Here is a 21210-nt window from a genome sequence, read left to right on the forward strand (position 1 = left end):
ATCTGGCCCTTGGAAAGACCTCTTGGCAGTGACAAATGTGCATGCATTCTGATACTTTATGTCCTGAGATTTCTTCTTAGTTACTGTTCTCTATGAAAACAATGTTTTTAAAATAGTGGAGATGATATCCAGGATATTTTTGCTATTTATAATTCCCATTGTTGCAGCTCTCTGGGGATGATTAGGTTGGATGACTTCAGTGGTGTGATAGCTATTGATATAAATAACTTGCTAGAAGATTTCCTTGTGACTTCAGAACAAATTAACCAGCAAGAAAAACATTTCTGAAGKAGTTTAGTTACTTAGCTATTTTCTTAAAACCACACTCGGCACTGATCTGCATGTGGAAAAGACAAAAACCTTTAAAAGCTAATCTTTGATTGCTTAGGCTTTTCATTAAAAAAAAAAAAAAAAACAACAACAATTATCAGACACGTAGGTCCCATTTTCAGGAGTCTCAGGCTCCTTGGTTTCTCAAGCATTTCTGACTATTGTGTTTTCTGAGAAATTTAGAGAAAAGAAAGAAATGCTTGCCTAGAAGAAAGAAAAAATAAACTGTATTTATCAGTGATCAGAAACAGTGCATAGTTCAATCAGTTGCTTGGGAAATCTGGCCAAGGGACAGTAATTCTCCAAAATTCTCCACTTCTTTGAAGCATATCTAAAGGTTTGCTGTTGGAAAAAGTCTTTCCTCTGAGATTTCCACTATTTCCTGGTTTCAGCCAGGAACTGAATAGTGCAAGAAGTGCTTCTCACTCTATTTTGSTACTTCTGCTTCTGAACCCTGAAGAAGGGAGGCAGAGACATGATGTGTGTTGAAAATGTGCAAGTTCTAAGTTGCTCTTTCATGTGAGTCCATTTCATTCCATGTTTTGGTTGCAATTTTAAAGTTATGTTTTTGTGGACTAATGCTGAGGAAGGACCAAAGATTTCAGGTCTAAATAACCAAAGAAGAACCTTCTTACCACTCTTTCCCTTTCTGAGTTCATRCAACCCAARTGYTCAAACTTTGTGTCAGTGCATGTGTGTGGGTAAAGACACGCTTTGGATAACCTCCTTAGATTATCTGTGAAAACTGTAACTCTTACACCTCTTCGTTAATTGACTGAGAGATCTTGGATGAAGAAYCTGCTCTTCCAATTCAATTATTTAACCAGAAGAGACTTCCCTAAGTTAGCAATAGAAAATGCTGCCATCCTCCAGGTGCTCTCACACTTGACAATTTTCAATTGATTTAAGACAGAAGCTGCTTCCAGTCCATAACAGGTGTACAGAGAGAATCCTGTAAAACCCTATGCTTGATTTCTTGGAAAGACAGATGGAAGCAAAGCATTCAAAGGTGTCTCTGAGGTAACTGCCACTCTTGARCAGAATGAAGTTCACTCAGTTTCATGCCAGTGAAATGCTCACCATACCATGCCATGTCATTTGGTACAGGGAGTCACAAGTGTTCCTCAGCTCAGCAATGCTCCATGCACCTTGAAACTTCCCTCTCTGAGTGACAGCCCTGTTTTTCTTGGAGAATATTTGAGAAGTGTTACAGAGCCATCTAAAATTGGAAACCCCCAGAGAAAGAACAAATCCYTTGGTCAAGAAAATATGGATATATTTTGAGTTTAGTAAAACCTCAGAGACTTGCTGAAATCACCTAATCAGTCAGCAAGGCTTCAGAGTGGGAACAAGGTTGGCACCGTGCACTCCCTTGTGCCAAGGGAGTACAATCCTTCCCTGTCATGGTAAAATTAATGTGTTGCTTAAGGTAAAAGAACTGCAGTGAACCTTTCTGGGGAAGAGAAAAAAAAAAAAAAACTTAGTTGTTCTTAACTCCCTTGCATAATGAAAATCTAGAGGATCAGTATGTTTTTACAGTGAAATAAGGGCATTGTGGTGCTGAATTGCACCGCAGCCACATGACTATAAATGGTGCTGACCAGTAATAAATGCTCTAAAAAGTGTAGGAAATGCAATTGTAGGATCCCATGCAATAATCTACCCATAAGGGAACGTTTCCCTTCATTACAGACTGGTTATAGTTTGGAATGATAGATTTGCATCTTTTCAAGGCTCTGTCCTCATTTCCAGTTTAATCTAGATGACAGTGCAAGCCTTGATACAAACTCTGGGATATGCAAACATATCTGGGGGCGAGGGGGAAGCTTCACTTTGAGAGACATTATACAAAAAGATAACCCTTGGGCAAACTCATTACAATATAAACAGCTGACAAAAGTAAAAGCTATCCTATGGAATATTCTGAAAGGATCACTTTGATCAAATCTTTTCCTGCATCTATTGCAGATTGAAAAGCTGCTTTAGTTCTGGCCTAGTTTTCTAACCAGAAGTTCATCCYTGATGTTTCTTCAGGACCCAGATAAAAAAGTGAGTGCCTATAAAAGGAGTTTATCATGATTAATTTTCAGCTCTACTCTCTTCACCAGTTGAATGTGTAAGTGAAGTGTTTCCTCCATTCTTCGGCCTTCAATTGTCTGCAATCTTTGGATGACTTGGAGCATTCAGTGTCGCTAGAAAACACAGGGCTGAGGCTATTTCAAAATTTGGATGTTGTGATGAGCTTTAAAGCTCTGCATTTCTCTCCATAACCAAAGATATGGGTATCTTTACCAAAGGAGAAGATTCTCATGGGAATATAGAATAAACAAGCATGATTCTCCCTTTCTTTTTTGTCACCCTGTGCTTACTCTACCCATGACTATTTTGACTGTTTCTTAAAATATTTTTTTTTATTGAAGTCACTGATTAATGCCAGTGATTATTATACATTGGGTTCTATTTAATGAGACTCTACTCAGMTTGCCTAAGCTCTTAACTAGATCTTCTGCCAGGACTTGTTTTTAAAAAAATCACTTTTGCCCATCAAAGCAGGTACTGGATAAGGGGATAATACACTTGTTATTCACCTGAGGCCATCAGGTACTGCTGTGAGCTAAATCTCTCCAGCACCTGTCTAAAACCATCAGGAGAGACTTGGCCAGTGGATTATGYTGCCAGTCAAGTGTCATACTTTGGAATATTCAAATAGGATTTCTTCACTGAAAGTAAAAGAGGTATTATTGAAAGGAGATACTGTCTGAAAATACCAGGAGGAATTCTGTTGCTTGCTCTGGTATTTTTGAGCAACTGGTGAGCTAAGACGCTGCGAAGGCAGTTTTTTGCTGCAGAAAATTGGCCCTGAGGAAGCAATCACCCGGCAGAGTGGGGGGTGTTCCTGCCTCATTTTTCTGTGCTGCTGCTGCTCCCTGGTGTGTGGGAGAGGTCATGGTAGAAATCCKGAATTCATGAGCCACGTTCAATACCATTTCACTCATATTTGCTCTAGATGGACTGTGATAATGGCAGGGAAAAATGAATATTAACTGGCTCTCATCTCTATCCTTGGAACTGAGAGAATTTTTAGGTTCTCTATATGATATTTCACACAAACTTAGAGACTTGTTCTGTGAAACCATCCTGGACTAAAAAAAAAAAAAAACAAACCTGCTTTTTGAAGATCAAATGAGAAGTTATCCAATCTCTGCTGCCCCACTTGATCTGAATTTCCTGCTTCCAAAAGATGAAAACTTCTACCATCTGTATGACTCTACATGGAATAATTCTCTGGAGCAGGAGGGCAATGGACTTGTTCAAATTAAGTTAATTTTCAACACAAAAAGCTAATCAGAAGCAAATTAGCATGCAAACTGATTGATGTCAAAGTCCCTTCTTGTGTCTTTTCTATGAGCCCTTTGAGTTGTGTGGTGTTGGTTTGATTTTCAGGCTTTTTGAGAGACCTTATTAAAGATGTCACTATGGTATCACAAACTCTGCAACAGCTTCTATGCTTTGATATTTCTATTGGCTCCTGATACACTTCAGATAATGAGATTGCTCTGCATCAGTTTACATCATAAATTGTCCTGTAGTTTCATCTACAAGGAAAATATGCAAAGGAACATCTGAAAGCTCTTGGGTTTTTGTGACAAGCTAAAACAGCACTACAGCCCCCGCAGAGACTCTGTGCCACTGCATGGGGATGGATGAAGGGATGAGGGTAGGAGAGAGCCCCATTCCTGAGGTTTCCACAGAGCCTATGAACACCTCATCCCCCTGTGGAGAAACACAGACTCTGGGCATTTCTCTTTGTGGCTCTCCACACCGCTGGGATCAGAAGATGTGGGCAGGGGAGGATTGGTGGCCTGGTGTCCAGTTGCCTTTGACACTGTACCTTCAAGGACAGGTGAATCTCTGTGGGCACGAAGACATTCATTRTCCTCAGCACTTATATTGCCTTGGAATGGCTAGAAAAACAGTTTCTCTAAAATATTGCTCATTATAGACCCGAGTTTTGCTCTTCTGTTGTTTAGTAACCCGGAGTTTGGAATAGCTACGGCCTGTGACCTTGCATAAGAAACCAGCTGAATCCTGATGTAGGGTTGTTTTTTTTTTCATAGCTTCCTCTCCTGCTCCCACTGCAGACTTCTCTTGCTCAAAGGAGCTGGCACATCACTACATTTTTGCAAAAGTAATGGGTTCCTTCTGAAGGCGTAAATCAGAAAGTCATAATAAAACACAACAACCCCAGCAGCTGACATGTTTTAAAAGCAGCTGAAGAAGAAAAACCCTTCAAACTTGTTCTCCTCCAACAGCTTGTGTTCAATCTGTTCCATACAAACAGAGTAGGAATTAACTTTTCCATGTGTTATGATAGGACAAACACAACTCTGTGGATGCAGATAGTTTACATTGTAGAATGCTCCACGCATACATATTCGAAATATTAATCTTTAGACCCCAGAGCAAACAGTAAATTACTTTTGCACTGCATTCCTTTCTACAGTTTAACACCTTTGCAAGCTCATTTGTGAATTAATTKTGTATTTTCTTGGACTTCTTTTTCCTCCTTTCCTTTTAAGGGTATATTAGTTCATAATATCAATATTGTGGAAGTTATGAAAACTCTTCAAATTATTAGAAAGGGTTTGAAAAAGAAATTATCCAGCATTCAAATGTGTGCAAGTGCTTTAGGCTCTAGTGAGGTATTTCTGAAAGGTTTTACTGTATCTTTTAATTCCAAGCTTACAAACAGTGGCCTTGGAACATTATGATACAACCTGAAGTTATCCGCTGCCCTACTTTGATTCCCCTGGTGGTATCTTTCAAGAGTTCTCTTGGCTGAAAAAGGAAAAAAGGCTTTGATTCATGACTAAATGCCTTCAGGCACAGAAGCAGGGAGCTTCTGTCCTTGCATAAATGAGGAATGACAGCAGCAGACAGGATGAGTTGCAGGAAATCTCTAGATGCATCCTTATTTCCATGATTGGTTAATGAAGCAGTGGGACTGGGATTCAGGGTGGATCTCTCTTCAAGCTAACTCTAAAAGGGTCATCAGGAGCCACATGAAATGCTTTTGTTTAGGGGCTTCAATGGAAATTCTTGGGTATGAGGCTCTTCTCCAAACGTGGCCCTAAGTCACTGCAGTTCTGAAGACAGATTGACTCAGTGGGGAGAACACAGACATCATTCACTCTGGTAAGGAGCTGCCCCTGCCAATCTGTGAGCAATCTGAGCACAGGTCACTCCATCAAAATGAGCTCTACAGATTAAATGCAATAATAATTTAGTCATTTTTGGCATGTTTTTGGCACTGTGATAACCTCTGTGACCTCTCTGGATGTTACAAAGCAGGTTGAGAGTAATCCCTGTAAAGGCTTTACCTCTTATGCTCAAGAACAAGCTCAGCATTCACTTTCTTTATCTTCACATTCCAAATACAAAAATATGACAGAAAACAACTAGAGTTATACCCTTGATAAATTGCCACTGTGACCTTCACCATGCCCTGGAGTGTCAGCTTCATGTGATATCAGCTAAAGCTTTGTGTCATGATTTGTCATTTGTGCAGCTGCCAGATGCTCACAAGTCTGTTGACTCTGAAATTTGATGATAAAAGCATTGTGGGAATTTAATAACGAGCATTGGTTTGTTTGTTGATCTTGATCTTAACATCCATAATCTGAATTATTTTTCATATGAGGCTATTTAGCACATATTGAGCAAAAGGTGAGGATACCCAGAAGTAATTATTGCAAGGGCTAACCCTTTCCTAAATGCCATGTAAAAACCTGAATAACCAAGTTAAATTTCCAAATATAAGCGGTGTGCAAGGATTAATTCTTATTTTTGTTAGGAAACCATAGTAAACTGATATTCACTTTTGTAGATGCCCTTTTAATAATTTCAGCACACCAGTAACCCAATGCTTGGAAGAAAATACTACCTCAGCAGTACCTCTGTAATTAAGATTTCACCTCCCAGTGTCAGGCTGCCTTCATGGAGTGCGCTGTCATGGGTCTGGACACRGTCTTGTGATACCTGATATTGTTGTTTCAGTGCAATAGGCAGCTTCACATTCAGCTGGAGCAGTGCAAATGATAATATTATGGCCTGACAATGTTATTCTTTTAGTGGATGGTTTGTACCTCTAACAAGGAAAGTTTTATGAAATTTGTATTGGCTTGATTTACAGAAAGTGTACCCGTTTAGTGGYTCACTTTGACATAACTTTTCTATTTTTTATTACCACTTGGTGCTTAGGAACAGAACCGTTTTGAATTTCTTTTTTCCTTATTTTTCTTGCTTTTGTCTTTAAAATGCTCCAAAGGATCTCTGTGTACAATGTGGTTTCAAACAGAAAAATATATTAATTTTGAACAGGCATTTTGTTTTAGTAAGTATCCTTTTCAGGGTTCTTGTGTCTTTATTGGTATGAATGGCACAGCTTCAAAGCATAAAGATAAATACTTCATTCTTAGCTTTGAAAACAACCTACTGTCAGCAGAAAAGCTTTTTGAACTGGTTGGAGCCTTGATCTGAGAAGTTATTAATTTCTGACATCTCTTAGGCTCTCTCCTTTTAGCTTTCCTTACAGGCAAAAYAAATGGCACCGTGCTGTCCRGGGTGCACACGGGCAGTGGGTGCARGTCTGTGCCAGGGTCCCAGCCTCATGCAGTCACCTCGGGCACCCAAAGGAGCAGCCAACTTCACAGCAGGGTCAGTGCCTCCTGCCTGGGGTTCCGTGCAAACTGCTGAAATCTGGTACAGGGGCCTGAAGTCTAATTTATGAGCTCAGCAGCTTAGGCCTGGAAACTTGGATTAGGGCTTTTTCAGTAGTGGCAGTGCACACAAGAGACAAACAACAGCCTTTTGTTCTGAACAATCTTTTTCCGAAAGTGAGATCTAGGTAGAAATTTGCCCTGTAGAGATGCTGCTTATTATATTAAAATACTTTTATGTTGTTGTTTTTAAAAACTTTTCCATTTTACTCAGCTTAGGCCAGGATGCCAAAATCAATCTGTTTTCTGTCTGCCTATTACAGCCTCCCCGGAGAAGGAACATTTGGTCAGGAATATTGTGTGGGGCGAGCAGAGATTTGAGCTTGTGGCAGTAAGGCAGTCCCAACAGGATTGTTGGAAGAAAAGAGTGGATCCAGGTGAGTGGCTGCTGTGCCCTGGTGGGGAGGGGACTCTTTCCAGTGCTTCTCTGATTCTAAGGCAAAGCCCAAACTCTGTTCTGCACTTGGATTCTCTCATTGCAAGTTCAACAAGGGCATTGTGAGCCCAACACAGCTCGCAGAGAAACCACTTCTGCAAAGACTTCAGGAATGGACTTGTGCTCCCAAGTTCTCCAGTATTCCAAACCCACAGATCATATCTCAGAGCTGCTGGTTTGTCCTGTTTGCTGCTGTGACACTTCCCAGCTGAAGCACTGGGAACGGTGTCTGTGTGTTAAAAGGCACTTGTAGGGTGTCAACTGGCCATTGAGGGAGGGAAGAAGAGATTTGGCATTTGATTTTCCTGCTGATTTCCTCTCTCTTTTCCATTGGCTCCGTGCCTCCACCTGAGGGCAAGGAGGAACTGCCCAGCACTGTGTGAGCTCAGCTTGGCCGTGAAGCACCAACAAAAGCCGTATGGATAGGTGTTTGGAAACAGGCTACAAAAATAATATTGACATAGTGGAAAGCTTTTAGACAATTTCTTTCTGTCCAGCTCAAATTTCAACTCCTTGAGCAGGATCCACAAAAGACCATTCTTGAAATCAAGTTCCTACAGCAGATTTGACATCGAGAAGATGCAATGACAGTTTGTCCAAACTAATGGACTTGAAATCTGTTTTTCTCTGGGAAATGTTTAATATTATTCCTTATGTTCAAATGACRTGACAGATCACAGGAGTGAGTAAGGCTGTCTCTAAAGTTATGTTCTCTGCTTCTGAGGAAATAGCAAAGACAAAATGTTCGCTGTGTTTATCCTCAGAATCCTTACTGGACTCAGAAGACTTCCACAGCTGAAGGGATAAGAAAAACAGCCGTGGAAATTTAAAGGTCAGGCTCCACAGTAAGAAAAAGCAGGAAGTCTTCAGTTCCCTACTTTGCAGATTCTTAATCCTTAGAAATTTTTTTATATATTTCAAAATAACTTTCATCATCATGTAGAAGCCCATTGGATCGCTTAGAAATCTGAAATATAATAAATTTTTTATTTTGCCTTGAACTAAAAATAACTAGGTTCATATTGCTGGTTACAACAGTGAGTGCCTAAACAGACCCCTTTAAAAAAGGTTTCTACAAAGCCAATTTACTTCAGTAGGGGAAATGTAAGTGAAAAAATAATTAGCATGAAATATATTTTTGTTCCCCCACTGAACCTCAGTTTTGCATATTTTTGGTGCTGGCTGGAACCCCAGTATCTAGTACTTCTTTCCTATGTGGAATGTTTTCAGCAGCTCAGAAGACARCAGGCTCAGGTCTCGCTCTAAGATGTCAAAAGTTGCATTTCCTGCAAGTTGGTTCTTTCTCTCCTAGCCTGGCTTTTCTTTGAATCTGAAATAATTTTCGGTTTCATTGCCAAGAATGAAATTAATGCTCATGAAATAGAGCTTGAAATATATTTCTGGTTTTCTTTCTTCTTTGAATAAGGAAACAGGAGCTTGTGAAATATCCTTGAATCACACGTCAGCCAGACTATTTTTCAATTAACAATGTAATAAATGGCATCTTTCTTTGCATTTTTCATTATTGAGGTATTTTAAGGCTGTTTATTTGTAATTATTTACATAGTAGAGACAAAAAGAATTTTCAGTGACTTACTGGGTATTCTGTGTGTATCATATCTATGCAGCAACCTGAGGAAAAGGTCAGTTAAAACAGCCCTGGTCTTTCRCAACAAAATATTTTATTGAAAGGATCTTGAATGGAGTCCTTGGTCATATCCAAACTAAGAGAGTAATAAAAAATATCTTCAGCTAGAAAACAGATGTTTCAATGCAATTCTGTGTGATAGAAATGTTTGAAAGGGTTTGTTTTAATTCCTTGTGGAAACAAAAGCAGATTTTAGAGCCTTGCATGCGATCACAAGATGGATTTGTTCCRTGGCCAGCTCTGCTCTTCAGCCTGACACCAGGCATTGCTGCTGCCCCCAGCTCAGCTTTCCTGCCAACCCTGTGCTACTGGTTTATACTGGGAACTAGTGCTCCCCACACGCTCGGGAGGAGAGATGAGCTTGTGCTTCCAGCAGATATTGGGAAGCAACTCTCATATCTAAATCTAAGTTTTTCAGGCTGTGAAAGAGTGTTGGTAAGGAAAGGAAAGTGGAGGAGAGGTACCCACTGAAGAAATGGAGAAAAACAGGGAAACCAAAGTCAGAGTATGTTGGGAGTAGCAGTGCAAATGAGCTGTTCTGCTGTCTCTGTAGAAGGGCAAGACTGCTGTCCCCAGTGGAAATAACCTGTGAAACACACTGTCCCCAGGTGCAGGTGGCTCTGTGTCACCTCCTGCCCGAGCCCTGACACATCCTCCCTTATGGAGCTGTTTGTATGTAGACCCTGACCCGTGTGGGCAGTGAAGCCTAACATCAGGCTGGGCTGGGTGAAMATGGGTTGGGGCAGGTGTTTGAGCTGACCAGATAAAGACTTGCTCCTGAGAGCAGCCCTGTCTGACCCCACACATGGCCACTTCCGAAGTCTTTGATCCAATCCATTTCCAAAGTCTTTGATCTTTTTCTCCTTTCTATTCCTTTTGCTTCTATTTATCCTCTTTCAATTTGTCCAGCTACTCTATCCCCCTTTTCTCACTATTTCTTCCATGTTTCCACACTCTTTCTCTTCCTGTGTTTTCCATGYGCTTCCTTTCCCTCTCCWTTTCCCCCTCCAGCCTTCCCTCAATCCRTGACAGTTTTAAGTTACAATGAGAAATGCCATATTGTGAAGGTGCTCTATTTTCCAACCTCTTCCCATACTCCCTGCGAGCTGGGAGCAAAATGTTCCTGGTGTGCTGCCAGCTGAAGCTCTCGCAGCGCTCCAAGGCTGGCTCTGTCCCATGCTGTACTCCAGGGATGCAMTCCCACAGCACGGGCTTTTTGTTGGCCACTTCCTACGTGGATGGGCCTCTCTTCCCTTCCTCCAGAGGACCCAGCGACCATAAATCAAACTATTTACACAAATTGTCCTACAGACCTACAGAGGGAGAAATTCTAGTTATCAAAACACGCCTCTTTCTGGAGAAAACGGCAAAAAACTTTGTCATATCAAAACGTGTTATTGTCTTATATTTGTCACGGAAATTAAACATGTTTGAGGTAGCAGCATCATTACTATGTACATTCTTTCAGATGGTTTGGGATGAGGTTTCGCTGTATTTGCATTTTCTTCAGCTTGAGGGTTATTTGGGGATCTCATCTCCTCGTGTTAACCAGGCAAAGCCAGACTGTTCTTTGCAACATATTAAGAAAATACTTTATTCCACTGGAACTTCTGGCCTCTGTGGTTAGCCGCTGTTTGCATCTTTTAGGATTGTAGGCTTGCTACTTGACATTTATTTGCAAAGAAAAGCAGATTATTATCTATTACACCAACTATCATGAAAATTACTTAAGCCTTTAAGTGTATTCCTCCAATTAATGCATTCTGAAATTGTGGAACTACTGCTGCTTTTAGCATTAGTCTGCAAACAGAAAAAAAAGCACAGTACTTTTGTGGGGAAAGGTAGGATAGAAACAGGAAATAGAACACGATGYAAACTCTTTCCTCATATGAGTGCTAATTTGTAGCTTTAAATCATAAGATACTGGCCCAGTTTCTGTTTTTAAAATTAGATTCCCTTTCAGATAAAAAGGCAGAAAGATAAAACGTTTCATGGTGTTTGTCAGCACAGGGGAAGGCACAAAGCTCGAGGAGAAGTGTTGTATAACATGTCCTATAAACACTCCTGTATTTATAGTACTTTATTAGTATGGCTTCCTCCTTTTGCTGAGATTGCAGGTCTGGAGATCTATTCCTTATATAGCAGGCAGGCAGAGCTTTCCCTCTGCTGGCTGGTACAGGCAGGGCTTAGGCTCTTACAGAGTGTCCACTTGTTGGCTGTGAGCTCAGATAAAAGAGTTCAGGATCCAGAAGAGCTGAGTCCCACATCTTCCTGGAGCTTTCTGTCACAACAGCAGCTTTGTTTTGGTGTGCAGATACTTTGGGCAGAGTTTAACCATTTATCTCTGAGTAAATGGACACAATAACAGTCAATACCTCACCTCTGGTGTTTTTTTTATTGGGTTTATTGCTTCAGGTGCGTTGTTTCCTGAGATATGGTAAGACAAAAGCAAATACAAGCCYGTGGGAAGGAGGATTAATCTCTTCTAGGCCAGGCTGTGAACAGCTTGGTGTGTCTGGGCAGGAYCTGGAAAAAGATTCCTTTCCCACGAGGAACTGCCCTAATAAGACCACCCYTCCAGCTCAGATGGGACCCTAAAAGCTCAGCTGGCAGCGGTTCCTGGCAGTGCTACCCACAGATAAATTGTCCCTCACTCCCTGTACAGCATCAGAGTGAGATACATGCCTTCATTGTCAACGTGCCAGTCAGAAGTCCTTGTTTTAGCACAAACACYACAAAAATGGAATGTTCTAGCATAAAAACTGTGCTGCAGAGAGCACAGTGGCTGAGGGAGGGGAACAATCCCTGATTTGTCCCAAGACACTCCCAGCTGGCTTTGCAGAAATGTCTTGCACAGATGCAGCAAAATCCTCTAGGACTCATCGCGTGACGCCATGTCCTAGATGCAGTTACTCTTTCCTTTGGGATTTATTCCTTTGGCTCCCAGTGCTGTTGGCCCTTACTGGCCTCGCTGCATGCCCCGTGCTGCCAGATCCAAACTGTGAGCATCTGGTATTCCCTGTCAGTCCTTTCAACCATTCCTTCACAAGCTTCTGGCTGCCTGGTGGGACGCTGCCTTCTCCCAGCCATGGGTTGCCTCTCACACATCTTCTTGCAGTTCCTGAGGAATTCTGTATGGTTTTAATTGTCCCTTTTCTTTCAGGAAATTCAAACCTAAGGATGCAAATGGGTAAAGCAAGAGGATTTTCGTTTGTTCCCATTTCAAATATGCCCATAATAAATTTGCTCTCAACAGTCTGCAGGAGTGTGCTCAGAATTGAAATTTGGTTGCTGGGAGGAGATGAAGTAGGAGCTGGAGCTGGGTTTTATTCTCAGGGCCTTTAACTCTTGTATGAAAAGCACATGAGGTGAGCAGGTCTCCCTGTGCCAACCCCAAGGGATTTGGGTTATATCATCATGGGTGAGTGACCATGGGCATCCTGTCTGTCAGGCACAGCCTTCCCAACATTTCCCATGGGTGACATGAATATCAACACCCTCCCACCCTACCAAGWGACACAGCTTCAAGTTGGAGCACTGGCCTCGAGTCCCTGATCATAAAACATAACAAAAACTTGGGTAACTAGGAAGGAATTCCACTTCTGTTCTCTAAGGTCCTTGGGCCAAAGGCCCTGCAGAAATGTCAATTATTGTTTGCTATTATTCTTGGTAGGACATGCAGGCAAAACCCTCTCAAACAGGAAGTTCTTTCATGGCTGTCTTCTGAGCAACTCTAATCACATTACATTTTCTGTCTCTTCAAAGATCCCAGMTGCCTCTCTGTTCACGTTTCATGTCTGGTTGTGTTTGTTATATTGATGGTAATTTATTTGCAGAGCATAATTATGGGAAATTCCTACAGCTAGTGATAAAGTGCACAGAGCTGGTCACCACAGCAGGTTTTTCCTCAGTTTCAAGTGACCCTTGAGGCATTCAGAGAACTGGAGATCTTTTCTGGGGAAACAGAGAACTGGAGATCTTTTCTGGGGAAACAGAGAACTGGAGATCTTTTCTGGGGAAACAGAGCTCTTTGCCAGTGCTTATTTTCTTGCAAATAATTCTTAACTTGGTGCAGTAACATTTGGTAAGAAGATGCATTTCTAGGGCTGCTTCTTCCAGGCTTCCTTGGTCCCTTTTTGACTTTTCAGTCCCACTTTGATCCTTGCCAGGTTTCTGTGGTCATCTATTCCTTCCCTTGTTCTGTCCCCACCAGAATTCAGGGTCATTTCATCTATGTCCAAGTGTTTCAGAGTCTYCAGTAACAGTCTCGCTGTGTTGTTRTGCAGGCAAAGTTCCWTCAATAAAGCAATATTAAGACATAATCCAGTTTTAATGAGACYGTGGAAAAAATAATAGACGAGCAACTTGGAGACTCGGTACAACAAATATTTACCTTCTGTGTGCAATAAATTTGTTCTTTGCAGGCTGGGATTGCACTGCCCACCTGTGGAGRTGGGATCTTTGTGTCCAACTGTCACACTGATCATGGGATCACGTGTGTTACATACACTTAGTTTAACACTAACTGCAGCACCTATTGCCTTGTAAAWTCTCTCCCAAAAAACTGCGTACCTCAGGTTTCAGTAAAATGAAATGACTGTGTTTCTCAAAAGTAGCACATTTGAAACAACCAAAATAAGGGAAAAAACCCACAAAGAGTTATGACTATCCCAATAAGAAAATGCTTTTAAAGAATGAAAATTTTCCAAGGCCAGTTTAATTAATTGCAGTAATACATCTGTGGGAAATTTTTTGCTTAAAGATTTAAGCTTAAGCTTTTCCTTTTTTTTCTTTTTTCTTTTTTTTTTTTTTGTCAGTCCTAATGAAAATGCTACTAATAAGTAAGTGTAACTTAAAAAGTTCATTTTTACAGAATTAGCATGGACCTCCTGTTACATTGGAAAGAACACGAGTTCAGCTGAAATTAAGTTTTGGGCTAAAGGGCACGTTTCTATTTTAGCTKTGCTTTAATAGCTCCCTATTAAATTAGTGTTATATAAACTAAGATTTAGCATAGTTCTATTTTTTATCCCTTTTTACAGTCAGCATAATAAAGATACAGACTTGACGACAGAAAGGAATGAAATGCACACTGTCAGAACATGTGGCCAAAGCTGCTMTTTCATCTTAAAATGCCTTTGTGAAAGGAAGGGGAGCTCTGGAAAAGTGCTGGAATTTCTGATTCAGTCTCTCCAGTCAATGCGATGTGAAACCTCTATGACGTGCTCAGATACCCAAATACAAAAAAATATGAGAAGCTTCTGGTATTTTTAAGGTACAAAATTGTCCTGGCTTGCAATAGACTGAATTGCCATGTTTCATGAATAAACCTGCTACAGATGCCATGTTTAATTTCTGCCTGACACCAGCATAAAAACTGCAGGTATAAAAAGGATTGCTAACAAAGCAAAACCCCCTCAGTTTCTTACCTATATCCCATCTTCTCCAGCAAGTGAATCAGTATGAGCATGTACTTTGCATTTCAGAAGCCCAGTAATTCCCATTTAATGCCTTTAAACTGTTATATTTGCATCACTGATAATTATTTATCTTAATTAGTCTGCTTATGTGTCTTCCAAAGGGTATGCTAAAGGAAGGAAAGAGATTTAGGAGGTGGATGATAAMTTATAGAAACCAAATAAGCATCTAAAACTTATTAAAATGGGTTAAGCTCAGGGGAACAGTAACTTAAGTGCTAGATTTTAATAGAATTTGGAAGGGATGAAAGGGAATATTTCACACCTWATGAGCAGCAGCCACAGATCCTACCAAACATACAAACAACAAAACAGGAAGAATGTTTCATGTCTTATGTATTTTTTGTGAAATACTCTTAATGATCACGTAGGAAGTAAGTTGAAGTAAAGTTTTTCTGGCAGATAGTGCAGTTTCCCAAAGAACTGTGTGGTGTGACAGAGGTTATTAATGCCACTGTGCAGTGAGGATGGGATCTATTTGGAGAGGTCTGTTAAAGATGCACAGTTCTTAGCCAGGCTTCTCTGGGACAGTAAAATTTGTGTCATCCAAAGAGGGGCTGCAGGAAAGTGCTGAGGAATTGCAGTGGAGCTGAGGAGACTGTGCCTAAGGTGAAAGTAGGCAAGAGACAAATATCTCACGTTTAAAAGTAGAGTGAAACTGAGAAACAAGTTAATGACAATAACAAATGAGGCAAAAGCATGGCTGTCTGTGTTGTGTGGTTGCTGTCACCCATCTGGGCTCTTCCCAGGAACAGTTCGTGATCACACAGACCATATGTGCAGCAGCATCTCAGCTCAGTGAGCTGCTGCTTTGAACTACTCATTTTCTTACAGTCAGTGGGGTTAGTTGGAACCAAAGTGAGATTAATTTTAATTAGGGCTGAAGGAAGGAAAAAATATTTCCATTTGTTCCACTAAAGCCCCCRAAKTTCCCTTTTAGCTCCATATGGAAARCCTTACATTAATTTTCCAGTGAATTTCTGTTTGTAGAAAGAGAAAGCGGTGGGAGTGCCCTTGTGTGCTGGCAGAAGTGTCCACACTTCAAAGGTAGATGTGATTCTTCAGAAAGCAGCTTGGAGATCTGGTGTCTTGTAAACTGGAGAAGAGAATCAGCACCGAAAACACACATCCCAAGGGAGTGCTTCCACAGTGCAAATTCAGAAAAGCAAACCTTTAAAGTTTTGTGAAGAATTCTGTGCTATTCATCATCTGAAGTGTTTTCATTGAAACCATCTGGTGGCTGATCCATAATGATAAYAATAAAACACCACTAATTCAGGTGTCTTCAGATGATCACAAACAGATAACAGGGTTGCATTCCAGCAGTGCATTCCAAGTGTTGAAGTATCTGTGAAGAAGTGAGCTCTTTAAATTGAATCCTTATCTGGATTAAAATGAAATACTGGGGCTGCAGCACTTCCTGGGTTCTACAAGTTTGTGCTGCAATGTAGTGTGCAGTTTTTAGGCCTCACTAGGATGTGGCAGGAATATTTCCCAGCTCTTTCCTGCCCTGCACGTGCACTTTTTTCCACATAAAAGTCAGGGTACAAAGAGAAGGAGAGGAGAGTGCTGGGCCTTGCCCTGCCAGGATCTGCAAAGAGCTGTGGYAAATCCCTGGAGCTGAGTCCCAGTCCCAGCCCCAGAACGGGCACCTTTCTCTTCCTGACCCACGTTTCTCCTGACACCAGAAGCAGGATCACATTGCAGCAGTGCATTTTGACAATCCATTAYGCTTCACCTTGTTATCTCTGCGCTGAATCCTGCAGATAACGAGTTTTCATTCAAGCTTATCTCCCAGAAAGGGAGCCAGTCTGGAGCTGAAGAGAATGAGAGATGGAGAAGCCATCATTTCCCGTTCTTTCTTCATATTAAACTGTTTCTGAATAGAGATTTTAAGATTTGGGAACTGAGTGAGTTTAAAGGTATTAATTTCTGTCTAAAAGGCTGTGAGGAATGACTTTGAGAAGGAGATGCTGAAACCTGAGTTAAAGCAATTAAATTAAGCAGTATGAAAATAAAAAGCCTTTCTACACTGGCTATATGAGAAATTTAGGAAAACTGTGAAAACACCTAAAATGAAAGCACCAGGTTATACACAAAGTAGGTCAGGTCCTTCCCTCTGCTGCAATATGAAAAGCCTTCTCTTCTTTGATAAAATCTACTGCCTAATTAGCTCTGCTTCATCACAGAGCACTAGTTCTTTACATTAGGCAGTGCCTTGACAAAACTGGTATAAAGAAAAAAAAAGTGAACGTGTTTGTTGGTGGTTTTTCAGCTACAACTGCTGTGTAGATGCCAAGGAGGGAGATACTGTTTTGAGAATTAACATTTKGACAATTATTTGATAATTGTGATAATGAATATTTGTTTGATGTACACCTGCACCTGAGTGATTTCTTTCACTCGGGTTTGTGCACTGACAGGAAGAAACTTATTTTTACTAAAAAATAGAAAAAAAGATGATGMATCTTTTACTATTTCTATACAACATATCAAAAATCATTTGCAGTATAATTAATCTATGTGTAGAAAATTGAAACTAGCAAGACAAGCTTGTTATCCTGCTGACAGCTTTAGAAATAAGACCTGTTTTTTCTTCGTCAGCTCTTCCTAAGGTAGTCTCTTGAGTCAGAAACTCTCTCAGATGTGAGAACACAGCATCTGATAGAGAAAGGCCTTGATCCTGCCAGGGCTTGTGGAAAACTCTGAAAGAAGAAGCAAGTCTTGCTGAGCACAGCACAGAAAAGCAGCAAGTTGCTTTGGATTTCTGTTGTTTATTCCTGCTGATGCATCCCCCTCATCTCATACCCCTTTTTTTTCTAGGTGATGCAGTGCCCCTGCAATCTCTGTCAACTGATGGATCACTGCTGCAACTGGACAATAATGCTGGAAGGTTCTGGAACCAAGCAATTGGGCTTTGCTTGCTGCAGGTGCTCTCCACAGCTGTGGTCCTTTGAGCTAACCAGCTCCTCCATCCCCTTCTCTCTTATTCCATCTCTTCTCAGGTTTTGGCAAATTTTCCTCACCCTTCTRGCTTTTAGGCAGTGCTGATAATAGAACAGGAACAGGATTCATTTATCCTTTTATCACAAAGCTCTTTAAAGCCTGAAAAGGATGGACTTCAAAGGCAGGAAAATGGGACACGGTGCAGGTGAACAGGGGAGAAGGGTGTGTGTTCAATGAGCTCTTCTCCATGCAAGCAAAGAAAGCCATTTCTGGCTGCCTTCTCTAATGTTGTGCTCCAATTGCAAGGGCAAATGCCAAATGGGATAGATCTCAGTTAAAAGGGAAGTTTAGAGCTGAGCTATTAGAAAGGCAAGAGCGGCTGGGGAGGGGAGGGGAGGATGTGGATGGGGATGCATGGCTGGAATGTAAAACTCCTGCAGTGGCTGAGAGCTCTGGGTCTTCCCTACAAGCTCATGTGCTGAAAAAAAAACATGTTATTGGCTGTGAACTTGCCTCCTGCTACCTTCATCCAAGGTTCCCTACCTCTTGTGCTGAAAGAAAGAGGGAGCAATATCCCACCATTYATCATTTTACACACTGTTATTCCTCCCTCAGACACCTTTCTCCCAGCTCACAGGCCTAGTATATCTAACTGCTCCACAGATGGAAACTATTCCCTRTGTTTGATCTTCTTTCTTTGAACTTTTTCCAAATCTGTCTTGGGGGAAGGTGGGTGGAGGTATGGGATGGACAGATGGAAGAAGGATGACTGACCAAACCTGGAGCATCCAAAAAGTGGATGTGAGAGGCTGTGGAACCAGAGTCTCTGCTTTGTTTTTTGTCCCCTCCCTAATAATTTTCAATTACTGTTCTGTTGTGCTAAGCATTAAGCTGATATTTATATCTCTAATGTTCAAAATCCTACTCCCAAGCTTATTATTGAGCCTGGAGCCCATCATTTAATATAAAAATCTGTGAATCATTGGTGCACTTTTATTTACTGATTTGTGTCTGCTCTCTCACTGCCTTAGCACTCAGCCTTAGAAGGACTGATGCTGTGCCATGAGGAGAATCCTGCAATTACTATCCCTTYCTTTGTTCCTGCAGTCTGTAGGGGCACAGCCCCTTTCTTGGGATAAACTGTAGGTGACCATTTACATCCTTCAGGCTCTGTTTCCCTGCCTGGTATTTCCTGGCCAAATTCAGATGCTCTGTAACTTTATCTCGACTGGGCAGTTGTCACTAATAATTGCAGGCAAAATCAAATGCTCCAGTCAGAACTCACCCTGCATAAATTAACAGGGAAAAAAAAGCAAGAGGAGCTTTATAGCCCTATCATGGGCCACAGCTTCCTTCAGAGCTCAGCCTTGCTACAAAGCAGTGAAACTACTCTGTTGTGATTTTGTATTAATTACTGCAGATCACTTCTCACTGACATTTTAATCCTTTTATGATTGCTGTTTCTGCTGAAACAACAGCTGYCTGTTGTTTCCCTCATCTCCAGAACTGAACTTCAAAAAGGATTTTTAGTTGTGCAAATAACCAGAGACACAAAGTAAAAATAATTAAATGCTTTCTCTTTTTTTTAAAAAAAAAAAGTAAAAATCTTTGTGTCCACCACACACCATCACTGTATCACAATCACTGACATTTAGGACTATTATCTGTCTGTACAAAACATCTCCTATTAAGTTGTCTAGGTTGACATGATAAACTTCCTAATTAGGTTATTCCATTCTATCTCTTTTTATGGCTCCCCAGTCTGTAGTATTTTTATGAATAGTTTATGCTGTGGTGTACTTATTAATATGCTTTCACAACCTAAATGGCACCATTATCTCAGAGGTTCAATTAAAAAGTAATCTAGTAGGAGGTAGAATTCCCAATTACTGAGTGTAGGAAAGATACCTATTCTGTTCTCACTGTCTTTCATCTCAGACATTAATGAACAGTTCTTTCTCCCAAATAAAATGCAGCTTTTCATCCCTGTGGAAGAAGGAGAGAGGTCATGGAGACCTGCGGAGACCGTATATAATGATGTCTATTTTTACCTCCACTTTTCTTTAAAGGTACAATTAAATTTGTAGTACACTGAAATTGCAGACACTCTGGGCACTCTCTTGTAGACAAGACAGAAATATTAATTATTTTCATTGCTGTTTATTGTAACTGAAAAACAATTTTTCTATTTCGGGTTCATTAGTCAGGCCTTTACAAGTGCATTAGGACAAAAACAAAATTAATTTACATTTCAATTCTTACAAATGTTTCATCTTGGAAACTTGTAAATAGTCAGAACWTTTGGAAATATWTAAAATTATTATRTATTTCCAAAATGTCAGAACATTTGGAAATATATAAATCTGTAATTTAATATTCCTAATTTAAAATTAAGATATAATTTCCAGGGACAATAATGGTGAGTAGTTCCAGGGATTTATTAGTCTGCTTTTSTTCCAGGGAAGTATTCACAATAGTTTTTGTAAAATTGAGATGCAGATTGTAAAAAAGACATGCAGATATCCGCAGTATTTTTCAATAATATTTTTATGAAATRTTAGTCCACCTCCATGTGATTGCTATTTTCATGAGAGAAAGTCTTGCATCACCCAGCTTTTCTCTCTATTAATTTTTGGTTTGAGTGTGTGTTTGGAATAGTTCCTGGGCTTCTTTCCAAACCATATAAAATTTTTCCTTAAAAGATCTGAAAATGGGCATAATTTAAGATCACAGAGTAATTTTCTTATTAAAATATTTCCAAGATTGGATCGTTGTTTGGTGAAATAAACAAAATTTAATTTCTTTGGCTCTTTTTATAGGGAATTTATTACAGACAGATTTCAGGCTGGGGCATAGCTCAATGATGAGAATGATGGACTTCAAGCCCTTTCGCTGTTGTGGGGCTGCACACAGCATCAATAAAAGTTTTGTGGGATTTGAAAATAATTTAATGGGGTTTTTTGCCCACGGAGTGAGAAAATAAGGCAAAAAGTTTCATGGATTTCTGACATTCCACCTCAACTCCTGACTTGGCTTTTGGAATCAGACCTGTAAAATTTTGCATGCAGGAGTTGAGAGTGCTGATGGCCGGTGTACAGCAGGCTGCTGTCTAGAAAGTGGAACACTTTTACTGGATATCCCTGCAAACAGGGCCGTTTGAATATCCGTTCATTAAAACAATRTAACKGGTGGGTAAAGTTCAACCAGTCAGMYCAGGAATGCTGCTGTGCTGTGCGACATTCACAGCAACAGCACTCCAAATATTGATTTACTTGTTGTCTCCTTGCCATTGATAATGGAATACCCTATTTGCATTTCCCTCCTGTTAAACAAAGCTCGTTTATTTGTAGATTCAAATGCCACTTTTTCTGTTTTGAGCCACCAAGGATTCCTGCTCTAAGTCAGGGTGGAATTCGTGTAGTGATAGGAAGAGTTTCAGATTATTTATTTCATAAGCTCGTTGCTTTGCRTCTCATATCCAAGAGTTGATGGGGAGCTGGGTTTGCTCTTTAAGGACTGTGTTCTTCCTGGCATTTGGGATCGAGTTTCTAAACCCAGAAATTCAAGTTTTCGCTGTCGAAACAGCAGTGAGCT

General features: G+C 40.5%; 1 long non-coding RNA gene across 1 annotated transcript in view; it reads left to right on the forward strand.

Annotated features, from left to right (window-relative positions):
- The window catches only part of LOC130583914 (uncharacterized), a 65509-nt gene extending 47509 nt beyond the window's left edge, over positions 1-18000 (forward strand). The window contains exon 4 of the long non-coding RNA XR_008966463.1: positions 17494-18000. This is a non-coding gene — a long non-coding RNA (uncharacterized LOC130583914). The remainder of the gene's footprint in view (positions 1-17493) is intronic.
- Positions 18001-21210: the final 3210 nt, after the last annotated feature.

This window comes from Malurus melanocephalus, unplaced genomic scaffold (assembly GCF_030028575.1).
Source record: "Malurus melanocephalus ecotype Western Australia unplaced genomic scaffold, MMel_1.1 scaffold_643, whole genome shotgun sequence".
In the NCBI taxonomy this organism is placed as follows: domain Eukaryota; kingdom Metazoa; phylum Chordata; class Aves; order Passeriformes; family Maluridae; genus Malurus; species Malurus melanocephalus.